This window comes from Macrobrachium rosenbergii, chromosome 23, assembly GCF_040412425.1.
Source record: "Macrobrachium rosenbergii isolate ZJJX-2024 chromosome 23, ASM4041242v1, whole genome shotgun sequence".
In the NCBI taxonomy this organism is placed as follows: Eukaryota; Metazoa; Arthropoda; class Malacostraca; order Decapoda; family Palaemonidae; genus Macrobrachium; species Macrobrachium rosenbergii.
The window spans coordinates 61,723,047-61,738,407 of record NC_089763.1 but is presented as its reverse complement, the minus strand read 5'-3'; the positions used below and the strand labels follow the sequence as shown (position 1 = coordinate 61,738,407).

Below are 15,361 nucleotides of genomic sequence, written 5' to 3'. Positions count from 1 at the left end.
TCCGCTTAACCGGTCCGCCTTTCAAAAGGCGCGTTCCAGCCCTCCCAACCAACCCGGAAGGAGTTGGCCCCAGTGCCAAGCGACCAAGGGGGGCCAGGGAAGGGGGAGCGGGTGCGCAGAGAAACTCTGCTGGCAGTGCGGGAAAAAGGCCACATGCGCCCAATGCCCTTTTGTATGGTCAAAGGCATTGTTTCCGTTTGGTGCCACTGACCATCTAGTCTGAAAGGAGTGTCCAATAAACGGCGTCAAAAACGGCGCCCTCTCCCCGAGAGGAAGGGGGACGCATCTCTCTCTTGGGAAGGGAGGAGGAAGTTGATTCGCTGGCCTCCCCCTCCGGCACCCCAGGGCCAGTTGTGATCCTGCAGGGACCGCAAAACAAGGAGAAGGCCTAGTGGGAGTAGATGCCACCCCGGTCAGTGTGTGCAGGGAGTCTCCCCAGCCAGTGAGAGCTCCTCTGCCCAGGGGTGTGTACCTGTGGAGGGAACAGAGCAAACGCCCTCCACCCCGTCTCCTCTCTCGAGATTGAGATTCAGTTCCTGTTCTTGAAGTGGGGATTGAAACGGGGACATACCATGCATTGTTGACAGCGGAGCTTATGGTCCCTGATCGAGGAACGCTTAGTGACGGGCGCTATTATGCATGCCGAAGGGATGTCTGTTGTTGAACACGCAGTGGCCATCAGATAAGGATCCGACGCATTGTCAACCAGCAGATTTCCCTAGGTGGCCGAGTCTTGACTCACAAATTCCATGTTGTACCGACGACTCACATGGAAGGAATTCCGTTATTCTGGGAATTGGCTTCAGGCGAGCACAAGGTGGCTTCTATGGGATCGACGGAGGGGGAGTGGAAGTGTCGATGCCAGTGGGAACCGGGCAGTACCAAAAATTTCCGCCTTGGGTGAGAGGAGACGGTGTGTCAAGGTGGCCTGGGCATTTAAAGGGGACACAGGAGTGGTACCTGCCAGCCCGGAGGTGGGGGAGGTTATTCCTCCCTCCCATCTCTATTCCCTTCCTGTCGTCCCAGCACGAAAAGTTAGAAGAAGGTACACTCGTGATATTAATCCCCATAAAGTGGGCAGACTTCTCAGTTGCCAGGAGTCGCCTCACATCGCCGACGGAAGGCGAATGTACCTTTTATCAATGTAAATAGTAGTAGGTTAGAATTAAGTAGTGAGTCCCTTTGTGATTTAGAGGTATGCACCCTTGTAACAGCCGATAACGCAGTGTCGGCCCTGACTGACACAGAGTCAAGGTCGCGAAACTGTTTACGGCTTAGAAGGCTACTGCAAACAGCTGCCAAAGCAACACCTTTAAATTACTGCAGACGTAGGAGACATAATTGGGGAATACCAAGATGTGATTGCCACTGAGACAGCCCCCGGGAGAATTGATAAGTTACCCTTTAGAATAGAGACGGAGATCATCCCCATTCGCACAAAGCCTTATAGAACTCCTGCATGTCATGAACAAGTAATCGATGAAACAATCAATCAATTGCAAAATCAGGGTATTATTCAAGAAAGCGAATCTCCTTGGGCTTCCCTAATCGTTTTAGTTAAGAAGAAAGATGGCTCTCTCAGGTTGTGTGTTGATTATAGGCGACTGAATGCCATTACGAAAGATAATGCTTATCCATTGCCCTCGATCGAGGAACTTTTGCTTAAAGTAAGGGAGAGTAAATTTTTCACCACGCTGATCTCAAGTCGGGCTACCATCAGATTCCCTTAGATGACGAGTAAAGAGAAAACGCCTTTATAGCTTAATAATCGCTATTTGAATATAATTTCCTTCCCTTTGATTAAAGAATGCAAACTGCCCATTTTTCTTCGATCTAATGATGTCAGTTTTAGCTTCCATATTAGGCCGTGGGGTTTTTGTATACCTGGACGATATCATTGTAATCGGGCCACAGTAGAGGAGCACATGGCTAACTTGTTAGAGGTTTTAGTATTCATCCATATAGGCCGTGGCATGAAAATTAACCTAGATAAATGCCAATTTTTTCAGGCCGGCGGGAATTTCTTGGGCACATCATAACTTCAGAAGGCCTTAAGCCTTGTGCCGATAAGGTTTTAGCAATTAAAGAATTTCCACAGCCTAAACATGCGAAGGATGTAGCCAGCTTCCTCTGGACTCATGGGATATTACATCGAAATTCATTAAGAACTTTGGGCCAGATAGCTTAGACCAAGTAGATGCATTAAGGAAGCGACCTGATTTGTGGGGTGAGAAGGAACAAGATGCTTTTCAGAAATTAAAAGATGCCCTTGTGAGCGCATGTTTGAACTCTTGGCTTATCCGAGGTCTGGAAAAGTCCATTTATTGTGACTACAGATGCGAGTGATATCGCGATCGGAGGAGTAATATCTCAAATAGACGATGAAGGTAATGAGAGACCAGTTTGTTTTGCATCACGTTTTGCATTAAAAGGGCAGAGAGAAAAAATAGTACTTTCGGATCGAGAGGCTTTGGCAGTCCTGTGGTTGCTGGAGAGACACCGCTATTTCTTACTGGGACATAAAGCAAAGATTTTCACAGATCACAGACCGCTAACGCACCTATTTAAGAAGAGTGAAATTTAATCGCCAAGCTCGTTGGATCGAGCCGAATTTTAGAGTTTGATATCCCAAAATAGAGCATATTCCAGGCAAAAGTAATAGGGGTGGCGGATGCTCTTCCAGGAACGTCATAGAGTAATAACACGCCGCTGCAAAGCGCAAGGAAGAACGACAAAAGAAACTCGTAACGCAGGTGGCACCGGCGATTCTTCCGGGCACTGGTGCCAGCAGCGCACGACAAATGCTAACAGTGACAGTCAATCGGATGGGAGCGCCGGAGCATTAAGAACGGAAATCTCGTGGGCACTCACAGATGAGTGGGAGTGGCCGGGTGACAGCAGGATGAATGCAGGTGGGACTCCGACTGGGGAGTTCAGAGTAAATGCCCAGAGAATGAAAGTGTGGTTGATTTTTGTGGCTGGAGTGTGCCCAGAGCTTGTTGAGAGTCAGGGTTCTGAAGCCTGGATTAATCAAATCAAGGCCTGTGTGAGAGGTGAGAGCAGCACAACACCCGAGTTCTGTGCATTTGCTGAAGGATGTGTTCTTCATTGAAGGGGACGTCTTGTTTTGCAGATATGAGAAAAGGCCCGGTGATATCCGAGGCCAGAATCGTATTTCCTGAGCTTTAATAGAGAGAGCCATGCACATGATCCATGTAAGCCCTTATGCTGGGCATGTAGGTAGAGAGATCCTTAGAAGAGCCCGTGAGCACTTCTTTTGGGTTAGCATGCAAAGGACGTAACTAGATTTGTAAGAAGTTGTCATGTGTGTAATACAATGAAAGTCACAGACATGTGGTCCCGAAGGTCCGATTGTGGCCTGTGGTACCTGTGAAGTGGGATAGAGTGCATATGGATGTGGTTGGACCTTGCCTTCTGTGCAAGGGCAACCCAAATACATTTGTGTGTTCGTGGATGCTCACACGCTTACACACGTGTGCGATGGAAAATAAAACGGCAGGTGAAGTGGCCAAGGCGCGTGTTCCTCGCTGCGGTGTCGGTTCGGGTGTCCCAGGATGTTGGTCAGTGATAATGGACGCGACCATCAATGAAGTGATCCGTGAGTTTACGACTTTAATGCAGATAAGGCATGTCACCATTGCGGCTTATCGGCCATCAGCCAATGGGCTAGTTGAGTCCCATAATCGTGAAATGATCAATATCTTAAGATACCCAATTGAGATCACCCGATTGCGGCCGGGTCCCTGTTGCCGACGGCTGAGCTGGTTAACACCGCTATAACAGCTCGATTAGGACACCCCTCACTTCCTGATGTTCGGCAGGATATTCGACACGATTCGATGGTCTTGGACCCCAACAGATCCCACTCTATACAGTAGAACAGTACGCGGTTTGGTTTTGTAACATGACCCGAAGAGTGTTCCAAACCACCCAGCGACTGCTGTTGAGGGCCAATGAAAAGTATCGGGTGCGGATGCGATAAACGCTCGCACACATGATTCCCCCAATCCAAGTAGGGGGATAGAATCTACCTGAGGAGACAGCAACTGCCGGCACAAGCCAACCGGCCTATATGGGACCATACCGTGAAAGAGATCAAACACACCACTGCGGCCATTCAGCACATCCGCACCGGGGCCGTGAGCGAAAGCAACACCTGTCACACCTGGCGTATGGGTGCTTGAGGACAGCCTAGTGTTCCACACCAACCAACCGGTACCTCCCTACCCTGGACTGGCTGGGTATTTGGGAGAAGAGCCAGTGGAACCCGCAAGCGCCCAGGTGGGGCCACGCTGACCGAGCAGGCGCGTGCTCACGAGTCCGTGGCAAAGGTGAATGTTATTGCAAAGTGAATGAGAAGGGTCAGTGATCAAAATTTGTAATTGTCGCCCCATGTCCTTACCTTGGAATCAGAGATATAATGGCGGTTTAATGTTATGATGCTCTTGTTTTATGTTTTGATTTTCCAATTATTTTGAGTGTCAACATCATTTTCTGTGTCACATTTCAGTGTCTAATTTTTTTTTATCATGGTTGTATTAATTTCTGTTGTTGCAACGTTCCTTGTTATGCTTTTTATTTTTTTGTTTTTGTTGTTCCTTATTTTATGTTTAATAATATACCAACCTAAGTGTTGCACTTTCTGTAAGATTTCTTTTTGTTATTATCATCGTAGTTGTCTTAAAGGTAAACTGTTGCCATGAAATTATGTTTTTCTTTTGCTTTGGTAAAAATTTAATTGCTTTTTATTATGTTGTTGTGTCTAAATTGCCAGATTATTGTTTTGTGGTGTTCACTTCTTCAGGAAAACTTTGTACATTCGGATGGATGCGATGTGATTAAAAATGTGATGACCACCATTTTTTTATGCTGAGATAGTGCAGGACTTGATCTTTTAAAACTTTTATTATTTTTGGGTATTGATCTGTTTCCAGAAAAAGGGTAAGGTTTGTTGGGGGATTTCATAGAAAAGAAAATAAAATGATAAACAAATACATAAATAAATGAATGAGTAAGTAAAAGATAAAAATAATATACAATTTTTTTGTGTTATTGAAAGACGGTTCCATTCACTTGTAATTTTGGTTTGTACACGCGTCAGCTGGCCCCTTTTAGAGATAGTTAGGTAATTTTAATAGTTAAGTCAGAAATCGTGAGGGACGAGGGCTCGTATGGATCCGGGTGTGGAGGGTAGACGATCTTTGCGGGGACGCAGCGGACTTGGGAGGGGAGTGCTAAGCCCTTCTCAGTCCTCGTGAAACTTCCCCGGGATCCTAATGTAGTCATAGGACGCCATTACAGGACGGGTCAACGGTCATCTTCTCTCAGACTGAGGAAACCTTCCTCCCCAGAAACCCCCCACAAAGTTCAAGTGGGATTTAGCGTCACCTTACTCTGGCACCGATTGGCTGATAGGCCTAAGGAGAAGTGCCAGAGCCAATCAAATCCAGTAGAGAAGAAATCGGGGTTGTGAGGTATGACAAGGTGGAGGAAGATGCCCAAAGAAGGCGTCCTTTGGGCAGAGCGTTTTTGTCGCTTTAGGGGAAAGACGCATTTCCTCACCGCTGCATCCGCTGGTTCCCCTCAGCCTCTCTTTTCGGGGTTTTACGGTAAATTTTAGTTTGCTTAGATACTTGGGCCCTTGTGTAAGTTTTTAGATAATATAGATCATTGTTAAATTTACACCCCTGTGTCTTATTTAAGCATGTCCCACAGTACTGCAGCCGACCTGTGTAAGTCAACCCACGAGAGGTCGGGTCATATATATATATATATATATATATATATATATATATATATATATATATATATATATATATATATATATATATATATATATATATATATATATATATATATATATATATATATATATATATATATATATATATATATATATATATATATATATATATATATATATATATATATATATATATATATATATATATATATATTATATATATTATGTCCATATATATCTATATATATATTTATATTTATATACTGTATCTCTCTCTCTCTCTCTCTCTATATATATATATATATATATATATATATATATATATATATATATATATATATATATATATATATATATATATATATATATATATATATATATATATATATATATATATATATATATATATATATATATATATATATATATATATATATATATATATATATATATATATATAATATATGGCATATATATATATATATATATATATATATATATATATAAATATATATATGTATATATACATATATATATATGTGTGTACTTATAATATATATATATATATATATATAATATATAAATATATATGTGCATATAAATTCTGACTCACATCAGAGATCGAACCAAGGGCACTGCCCACTAGGCCACACAAGTCTAAAAGTTGGTATGCAAGCAGTTAGCTTGCCCCAGTAATTCCATGGGTGCAATTGCTCTCAGGTTCCAAATTCTTTTAGACTTGTGTGGCCTAGTGTGCAGCGCCCTTGCCTTTCAACTGAAAGACCTGGGTTCGATCTTGATGTGAGTCAGAAATTTATTTCTGTTCCACACATGATTGTATGTTGATTATTTCTATCTTATTCACTCAGAAGGGATAATTCAAATGAAATACTGTCAATTGGGTCACTGCTGAGGCGGGAAGTTGGGGAAAACTGGCTGGTATGCAAGCAGTTAACTTGCCCAGATAATTCCTTGGGTGCAGTTGCTCTCAGGTTCCAACTTCTTTTAGACTTGTGTGGCCTAGTGGGCAGCACCCTTGCCTTTCAATTGAAAGACCTGGGTTCCATCCTGATGTGAGTCAGAAATTTACTTCTGTTCCACACATGATTGTGTGTTGATTATTTCTATATACAGACAGTCCCCGGTTTACGACGGTCTCGGCTTACGATGTTCTGAGTTTACGACGCTTTTCAAATATATTCATAAAAAAATTATTTCCTGGGTTACAACGAATGTTCCAGGTTTACGACGCTGACAATGCCCATCTGACGGAAGAAATATGGCTCCAGGATGGCAGAATGGTCAATTTTGGAGGGTTTTCTGTTGAAAAACTCAATGTAAATGCAGGATAAATTGTTTTCAAGGCACCCAAAGGAATAAAAGTAAGGTTTTTTACGATTTTCAACGGTATTTCAGACGACGCCAGTCCGACGACGATTGGAAGAAATATGCATCCAAAACAGCAGAATGGTCAATATTTGGAGGGTTTTTATTATGAGAAACTTAATTTAAATGCAGGATTCATTGTTTTCAAGACACCCAAAGGATTAAAAGTAAGGTTTTCTTACGATTTTCGACGGTATTTCGGACGATGCCAGTCCGACGACGATCGGAAGAAATATGCATCCAAAACAGCAGAATGGTCAATATTCTGAGGGTTTTTATTATGAGAAACTCAATATAAATGCAGGATTCGTTGTTTTCAAGACACCCAAAGAATTAAAGGTAAGGTTTTCTTACGATTTTCGACGGTATTTCGGATTTACGCCAGTCCGATTTAACGATCGGAAGAAATATGCATCCAAAACAGCAGAAGGGTTTTACTGTGCAAAACTCAATATAAATGCAGGATTCGTTGTTTTCATGACACCCTAAGGAATAAAATTAAAGTTTTCTTATGATTCTCGACGGTAATATTTGGGATGACTCTGTGTCCAATGCATACGACGGAAGAAAATTTACATTCGCAGATTTTTTCATAGAGCAATATTCACTAAATTACTGATTTTTATTTTATTTTCATGACTAAATACATTTTTTATGATGAAAAAATTATTTACTAATTTTAAAATATTAAGTAACCACAGCAAAGTATCGATAAAAGTTAAATTAACCCTTTCCTATCTGTTTAGTTATCACATCACTGAGGGTACATGAGCCCCAATGTGTCTGGGAGCGCTCGATAGTGCGAAAAATAATTATTTCTGAAAATTCAGCAAAAATAGAAATTTTATGCCAACAACGCTCATTTTGCTGTCCTTTTTTCTAAATGTTTATATTTTATGGTGGAATAGTCAGAATAAGAGTCCCAGCCCTCTAAATACGAAAAAATGGGAGTTATTTAACAAAAAAAAATTCTTTACTTATTTTTATATTTTCGTTCGTAACCCAAAAACTATGAAAGTCAGACGAATGAATTATTTTTTATGAGAAAGCCAAGAAAATTCCCTAAATATTGACATATAAAACAATGGAAAATGAATAAGTCCAGTTGGTGAAAAAATTGATAGAAAAGAGGGTGAGAAACAGAGCGCTCTGCTCGGCCTATGGTGAGAATTATTGCTAGAAAAATTTTAATTACGGTCGAGTTTCATCTATGTTGCCGATGCACGATAATTTACAGTATATAGTCATTGGCAGCTTGAACATTGTTTTCTCAGTTTCAGCTACAACTTGCAGCTTAATTTTAGCAGTATATTTCCTTGACAATCTTTCATCCATATCAAATAAGGGTATAACGTAAAAATATATCAGTCCTATTCTAATTAATCTCATTTGTACCATAAGCTACGGTAATTGTGTAAACTCCCCGTATTCATGTTCTCACGATTCGTGGACTCACTGTATTCGCGGATTTCTCTGTGGAACGGATCAACCCATTAGTCGCAGGATATTCGCACATTTGCAGTATTTTTCACTGAGAAATATTCACTGATTACTGTATTTTCCTATCATTTTCATGACTAAATGCACTTTTTTTGATAAAACTATTAAAATACACAGGTATAAGCATTTTTAGAGGTTTTTTATTGTTTAAACTATCAAAATAGGCAGTTCTAAGTGTTTTTACAGGGGTTTTAAGTATCTGCGGATTTTAGCTATTCACGGGGGGTGTTGGTACGCATCCCCAGTGAACACGGGGGGTTTACTGTATTACGTACGATCGTTGAAATACAAGCAAAAGTGCTGTTGTTATCTGATTCGGTGATGAACAAAACAACAGTTTCTCAGTCGGTTGTTTACAGCTGTACACATTTACGCAAGAGCATTACATTACTAACACTACTTTTATCATTCTCTTTTACTTTTTTTACTAGAAGATGGGATAAAGAGTTGGAGGAAAAGAAGTTGGTCTATTGTAATTTGGTCTCTCTCGCTGCCTCTACGCTGCTGCCTGCGCTCGCACAAAATTTAAGAATATTTTACAAATATTGTCATATCAGTATTAACTGCTTACCCATTGCAAAATCAAATTATCATAAGGTGAAATATCATAACTCAAGCACTACCCCGAGTATTTTATTAGTTTTATCACAAAAAGTGCATTTAGTCATGAAAATGAGATGAAAATACAGTAGGCAGTCCCCAGTTTACGACGTTCCGACGCTTTTCATATACTTCAGAAATTATTTCCTGGTTTACGACGCAGGTTCCGGGGTTACAACGCGTCGTATGCTGATCCAACGGAAGAAATATGGCTCCAAAATGGCAAAATAATAAAAATTTGAGGTTTTTTTTATGAAAAACTCAATAAAAATGCAGTTTACATCATTTTCAATACACCCAAAGCATTAAAAGTAAGGTTTTCTTAGGATTTTTGACGATTTTTGATGATTTTTCGGTTTATGAAGCAGCGGAAAACAGAACCCCCATCGTAAAGCAGGGACTGCCTGTAATTACTGAATATTTCTCTGTGAAAAATACTGTGAATGGGCTAATTTTCAACGAATAATGCGTATACTGTATATGTTCCATAGAGAAATCCGCGAATAGGTGAGTCCGTGAATCGTGACAGTGAATACGGGTGTTTACTGTATTATCTTTTATTCAAAATTTTGACATTTCTCCATTATTTTTAAGTACATCTCTAATCTTTTTGGCACAGAATGAACCAAATCTTTAAAATGCTGGGCATCCATTTCTTCAAACCAAAATTTCCTGATCACATCCTTCAACATGGGCAAGGATGTTTTCTCTTCTCCCATGGCTTTCAGTCATCGTTTCACGTAGGCCCAGCAGTTTTTCTATTGGATTTAGTCTGGTGAATTACCAGGCCATTTAACTTCTGAACATTGAATATTGTGTTTCTCAAACACCTTTTTAGCATCATGTGATCAGTGACAAGGGGCTCCATCTTAGGTAAGACTTGCATCCCTAACAGATATTTATAAGGGACAAGTTTGTTCTCTAAAACATAAACATACTGCTCTCCATTCACTGTTATATTCGACAGAAGAAAATATAAACCACCACTGCCTCCGTGCCCACTGAAACACCTCCACACCATCACGTGACCGGTTTTGACTGTGTATCTTGAAGCATAGCGATTCAATCCACAGGGCCTCCTTGCCAGCACCATGAACGATGTAGAAACAGGATTCATCACAACCCTTCCTCAGTCTTTTTCAGTCCAATGCAAATATTCTCTGCAAAACTTCCTTCGCTTTATCTTCACAGCCTTAGATAGGAGAGGCTTCTTTGCTGCAACACGAATGAATATTCAACTAAAATTCACAAGTGTATAGCTTTGTTAAATGATACAGTATTCCTTCTCAAAGAAATTCCTCGCCTGATTCAGCCTGTAGTCTCCTTAAAAGTACAACAGCTCCTCTTCCCACATTCACGAGCTGTGATGGTGAAGATTTGAGTAAATTCTTTCTTCAGTTTGAGGACACCATTAACAAGTTCTCGTACCCAGATTACGATAAATTTCTATTGTTAAAGCAGCAGTTAGTGTGAGAGCTTCAATTTTACTTTATTCCCTTGAAACTGGTAGGCAAGGATACTCGCAAGCTAAAGAATTACTGACGAGTGCTGTGGCTTCCTAAGAAAACCAGAAGTTCAACATTATTAAGCAGCTATCAGAGATGAAGTTAACGTATGACGATGATCCCTTTGAATACATCTCAAAGATTAAGTAAGTCACTGAAGGTGTTAAGAAACTGAAAACTGATGTTGATTTTTTCCTTCCATATTTTTTCTGGTCAGGCATGAAAATAACTAATCATTTGAAAACAACTTTACAGGGAATTAACGATAACTTTTTTGAGGCAAGCAAGCAGTATTCAAGTTCACAGAAACATTTTAAAGAACACAAGAACAAATCTGATTCATCTGTATCAAATTTGGCTAATTCTCGAGAATGTACAACAAGCTTGGCTGTAAAAGTAGATTATCCTAAAGACTTGTTCCCTTTGCATAGTTGGTGTGGACAGGAATACTTCATACCCAATTTACCAATGTCCAGTATTTAAGACCCCACAGGAGAAAATTGATAAATTGGTTAGTTTATCTGGCTGCACTAAATGTGCAAACTTGAATCACACTTCAGATAATTGTAAATTTACATTCAACTCCCGGTGTAGTAACTGCAAAGGGTGGGCTATGTTTTACTTTTGTGTTGGGGGAGTCCACATAGAAAAGAAAGCACAGCTGATAAATCTAAGGTTGATTCAGGTTTAGATAAATCAAAAGAAAATTCCAAATTTAACATTGGTAGTAGCAATCTGGTAACTCTGACAGAAGCTTTCCAGAGTGATACTGATGGTGAATCTACTGTATATTGCCTACACATTTACATGTGAAATCAGTGGCAAAAGAGTGAGAGGGTTGAAAGATGGTGGTTGCCAGTCTAACTTTATAAGTGAAAGTTTGGCATCACAGCTTGATCTGATGGTAATTAACCCTTAAACGCTGAGCCTCTATTTACAAAAGTGTCTGCCATATGCCGACGGGGTTTGAGAGTTAGTGTTGAAGCGGAAAAAAGTTTTTTTTTTTTTCAAAAAATCACAGCATGCTTAGTTTTTAAGATTAAGAGCTCATTTTTGGCTCCTTTTTTTCTCATTGCCTGAAGTTTAGTATGCAACCATCAGAAATGAAAAAATATTATCATATATAAATATTGGAATATATAAGTGCGAAAAAAATTTCATATATAATTGTATACAAATCGCGCTGTGAGCAAAAAGGTTAAAGCTGATGAGTTAATTTTTTTTTTTGTATTGTGCACTAAATTGCAATGATTTTGGTATATAACAAATTGTAAAACGATCAAAGCAACACAGAGAAAATATCACAAAATGATGCATGAATTCATAATGTGCGGACGTAAAATAAAATTTTCAAAAATTCACCATAAATCAAAATATTGCACTAGAGACTTCCAATTTGTTGCAAAATGAAGGTAAATGATTGAATATTGATAGAATGTAAGAGTTTTAGCTTACAATTGCATTTTTCGACCATTTCGGTCGAGTCAAAGTTGACCGAAGGTTGAAGTTTTGGCCTTTATCGTGATTTATATGAAAATATTTCAAAACTAATAAAAACTACAACCATGAGTTATTTTTTTTGTATTCTACATGAAACTGCACACATTTTCATATATAAAACTTTATGTAACGGCTAACATAAAACGGTGCAAAAATTACGACAAAGTGACCAAAGAAATTTTCAGCAGAGTTAGCGCGCGCGGACGTAAGGAAAAAGTTTTTTTCAATAATTCACCATAAATAGAAATATTTTGGTAGAGACTTCTCGTCTGTTGCAAAATGAAGGTAAATGATTGAATATTACTAGAATGTAAGGGTTTTAGCTTACAATTGCATTTTTCGACCATTTCAGTCGAGTCAAAGTTGACCGAAGGTTGAAATTTTGGCACTTACCGTGATTTATATGAAAATATGTCAAAACTGGTGAAAGCTACAACCATGAGTTATTTTTTGTTGTATTCTACATGAAATTGTGCACATTTTCATATATAAAACGTGAACACACACACAAAGTGTACATACCCATTGGATAAGAAGATTCAAATTAGCAGTATCTTTTTGTTGGAGAGAGAGAGAGAGAGAGAGAGAGAGAGAGAGAGAGAGAGAGAGAGAGAGAGAGAGAGAGAGAGAGAGAGATTTATCTCTAATCTCTCAAGGAATGTTAATCCATTTCTCTTTAAACTGACATCAAAAATTTATAAGCTTGTTTTCTATCTTCCAAAGATGTATTACCTTTGCTACACATTTTTAAAACATGGTGAACACACACAGTGTGCATAAGGACTCAAATTAACAGCATCTTTTCCTGTCATTAGGTAAATCATTTATTTATCATACAAAACAAATAAACATAACAAAAATTCTCTCATCTCAGCGAGAGAGAGAGAGAGAGAGAGAGAGAATTATTATTTTTATTTAATGTTATTATTTAACTTATTAACCTTAGTATTAATATTTGACAGTTAGTACTATAAATCATTATTTTCTAAAAAATGTACCTTCTAAAAGTAGATGTTGCTGCAACATGATCAAATCAATTTCTCTCTCTCTCTCTCTCTCTCTCCCCCCAAAGGGTAGAATGTGAAAAATATAGATAAGTAGATACTTAGTTTAGCCTCTCTCTCTCTCTCTCTCTTGCTGAGATGAGAGAATTTTTATGGTATGTTTATTTGTTTTGTATGATAAATAAATGATTTACCTAATAACAAGTACTAATTTTCAAATAATAATAATAATAATAATAATAATAATAATAATAATAATACAATAATAATAATAATAATAATAATAATAATAATAATAATAATAATAATAATAATACAGTATACTATAATTACAACATTTATGCATTTCTATAGTAAGTTATGAAAAATCTTAAACAAAAAAATTTCAACCCTAAGCTTTTCCCGAGTTTCAGAGGTCAGGGGGGAAGGTGAACCTGTCAAATGTAATTTGGCACACCTGACAGGTTCACCCTCGCCCCCTGAGCTCCGAAACTCAGAAAAAGATTGGAGTTGAAATTTGTTTGTTTAAAATTTTTCATTACTATAGAAATGCATAAATGTTGTAACTGCAGTATATTATTATTATTATTATTAATGTTATTATTACTATTATTATTTGAAAATTAGTACTGTACTTATTATTAGGTAAATAATTTATCAAATGAAACAAACATACCACAAAAATTTTCTCATCTAAGAGAGAGAGAGAGAGAGAGAGAGAGAGAGAGAGAGAGAGAGAGAGAGAGAGAGAGAGAGAGAGAGAGAGAGAGAGAGAGAGAGAGAGAGAGAGAGAGAGAGAGAGAGAGAGAGAGAGAGAGAGAGAGAGAGAGAGAGAGAGAGAGAGAGAGAGAGAGAGAGAGAGAGAGAGAGAGAGAGAGAGAGAGAGATTATTTTTATTATTTACTGTTATTATTTAATCTTATTAAACAACATTAATATTTGAAAATTCATACTGTAAATCATTATCTTATAAAATGTACCCTCTAAAAATGCTTATATTTGAGTTTCAAGTTATGTCGTATCAATACATATATTAGTTAAACTTACAGTATTGTTATTATTATTATTATTATTATTCATCTTAATATCTGAAAATTAGTTAATCATTTTTTTATCATAATGTATTGTCACTAAAATAACATCAAAACACACTAATTAGTGAATATTTCTTGCCTAAAAAGTCTGTGAATTGCCAAATTTTTCGAGAATAATTTATAGATATGTTCCACATAAAATCCTGCGAATTGGTGAGTCCGCAAATCGTGACAACGTAAATGGGGGGGAGGGTTTACTGCTACAAAAACAAACTAACTGGGAAATGGCAGTTTGGAATTTTGAGAGATTTTATTGTAACAAAGCATGTTAGCTTACCTTTGTATACCCATCTATTTATGTACACCAATACAAATAATATCAGTAATAACTTGTTTCGTTTAGCAACTGAAAAATGATTCTCCTAATTACAGTATTCAGGTGGTAGGCATCAATCATCTGATTCTGAGAATGTAAACATTTTCCTACCCTACTTAAATGTATATGGTGGATGACTGTTTTTTTTATACTACAATAATGATAATGCAGTATAAATGGATTCAGTAAGTAAGATATAAGTTTCTTTACCAACACCTTTATCTTAAATACTGCTGTAATAGCCTATTTGACTCATGAGAATGGATACTGTTAAGTGTAACATCCAGCCTAGGACAACAGTTCACACACACACACACATTTTGTATCTCATGTATGACAATACAATATGGTAACAACTGATAGAGTTCCAGTACGAAAATATATTAATGGTGATAAAACCATGGTAGACTATGGGTAAAAACATGAACTGCCTACTTGATGAAGTGTGTGTCATTCACAAAAGAGAAAAAGGGGTTGCATCTTTTTTCAAAGTGTATTTATGAAGTAATGTGCATTTTGTTACAAATATGGGGAAAACGCAGATACGGGAACTGCTGTTTGCATAAAGTTTTCAGTTTAAGGAGTGATGGCTATTGTTTATAAGCATATCTAGTGTTTACAGTTATGCAGTATTGACAAGTTAAGGTGATGAAGGGTACAGTTACCTTTGAACACCAGTAGATCTTTTTACT

At 38.0% G+C, this 15,361-nt stretch overlaps 1 protein-coding gene across 2 annotated transcripts in view; it reads right to left on the bottom strand.

Moving 5' to 3' along the window:
- The window catches only part of GlyRS (glycine--tRNA ligase), a 615,776-nt gene that overhangs the window by 275,302 nt on the left and 325,113 nt on the right, over positions 1-15,361 (bottom strand). The window lies entirely within an intron of this gene.